This window comes from Aulonocara stuartgranti (genome assembly GCF_965226115.1).
Source record: "Aulonocara stuartgranti genome assembly, chromosome: 4".
NCBI classification, from domain to species: Eukaryota; Metazoa; Chordata; class Actinopteri; order Cichliformes; family Cichlidae; genus Aulonocara; species Aulonocara stuartgranti.
Genome location: NC_138942.1, coordinates 30,410,521 through 30,412,618, shown reverse-complemented (window position 1 = coordinate 30,412,618; position 2,098 = coordinate 30,410,521).

Below are 2,098 nucleotides of genomic sequence, written 5' to 3'. Positions count from 1 at the left end.
TGCCAGGGAGCTGGGATATAACAGCAACACCTCATCCATGCTTAGGCACTACAGAGCTTTGCATGAGAATAAGGGGGACACCGATTGTGGAGCAAGACCAGGTGAGCCATCAAATGCAATGATAATATAGCATGCTGTAATGTTACTAAATGATATAACAATATTATACAACTGTTATAAGTTACGTGTGTGATATTTATATTTGTGCTTTGTCTTTATTGTCTTTCCTCAGGAGAACAATCTCAAATAGATGAAGACCTGGTCAGCATGGTGATTGAGGACTCCCAGCCATTTCGCATTGTGGAGGACAAAGGATTCAAAAGATTTGTTAAATCATTAAATCCCAGCTATGTTCTCCCCACTAAAAAGGACGTAAAAGCAGTGAAAATTTAGTTTTTACAGAATAAAATGTGAACAGGCAGGACTGAGGCTCAAAGCCTCAGTGTGTAGCTGTTCATACCTCAACGTTACAAAAGCACAACTACTGTCCACACCCCAACCACACCTCACCTCACAGTAAATGATCGTTTCCATTTCAAGCATTTCCAAATAATCATTTCCCATACTGCCACTATAAATATACACAGTATACTGCATCACTACAATATACATGTTTTACACACTCCTTTTGTTGTTGACATTTACAGGCTGTGTGCAAAATGCCACACTCTTCAAATTCATGCCAGCTATTATTTTTACGTCCAGTAGGTGTCCTACTAGAGCAAATGAAGCTTCATGAAGCTTCGCGTTGGGGTGAACCAATTGGATGAAAAGCTTCAGTGCTTCATGGGGCTTCATCTGCCCATCACTACTAGAAACTATAGAATAACTCACACCAAGTACAATAATACAAAAATCACAAAGAACTAAAACGCTGGGTCAGGAGACCCAGGACCCTGACAGCCTCACAGGAAGCACTGTCCCTGGTGTAATGTGTATGGCCTTGTGATGTAGCATAACTTAAGCAGCAAGGAAGGTGATAAGTAAATAGCATTAGCAGACAATTGAAGTTCTTTTTAAGCATACTTTATTGCTAGCATCTCCCTTTTACCATAAAACAATCAATCAGGCATGCAAAAATCCCACTGGCTTTATACAGGACTTTGCCCACACCTTACCTCGTTAGTCCCTACCATTGAACAAAATAGCTCAAACCAAATAATACAATTCTAAACAAAGAACAGGAATAAAGTCATGCATGAAACTGACAAACTCATTTACTAAACTAAATAGTTTGTAAAGTAAAACACTGCATACAATATAACTCAAAAGGCTACTTTAAAGAAAACAAACAATACTATACAAAATGAAAAACCCTCCATTTGGTTACACCCAGTGATCCAATCATTGACCTCATGACCCTATATAAACAGGAAGTAGTGGGCGGCCCATCCCATACACCTGTCTCACATATAGGACCTGCAAGCACAACATGGACACCATGGTAAGTATAACCTGAGAAACATAAAGAAACATAATTTACTAGACATGTGCCTGTAAACAGAAGAGAATTCAGATGATCTGATGGTTAGTAGTGTTTGCTTTAAAACACATGCATGGATGTAAAGAGTGTAACTACTGCTACCACAAACAAAACCCGGGATATTGTGTGTTAAGAGAAGTTACACCAGCAATGTCTAAATTAAAGCATTATGGCTGACTGTAAAATAACAGAACACAGAATAACAATATATGCAAGTGACAAATGGCAAATGAATTCTGTCCTAGCCGCTTTGTCACAGGCCTCAGCTAAAAACAGTGGCCCTGGTGAAATGTGGATGGTATTGGCCAGCACCACAGGCCCTGGTTTGGTGATGATTGCCACACAGGAAGAACTGTACCTGGTGTAATGTGGATGGCCTCAACCAACAGTACAGGCCCTGGTGTGGTGAAGATGGCCTCAAAGGAAGCACAGGCCATGGTGTAATGTGAATGGCCTAAGACAGCAGCCAGGCCCTGGTGAAATGTAGATGGCCTCAGCCGGCAACATGCGCTCTGGTGAAAGGTAGTCTGCCTCAGCCAGTGGCACAGGCGCTGTTGTGGTGAAGCCAGTAGTAAAGGCCCTTGTGTTTTCTGGAATGCATCAACCGGCAACACA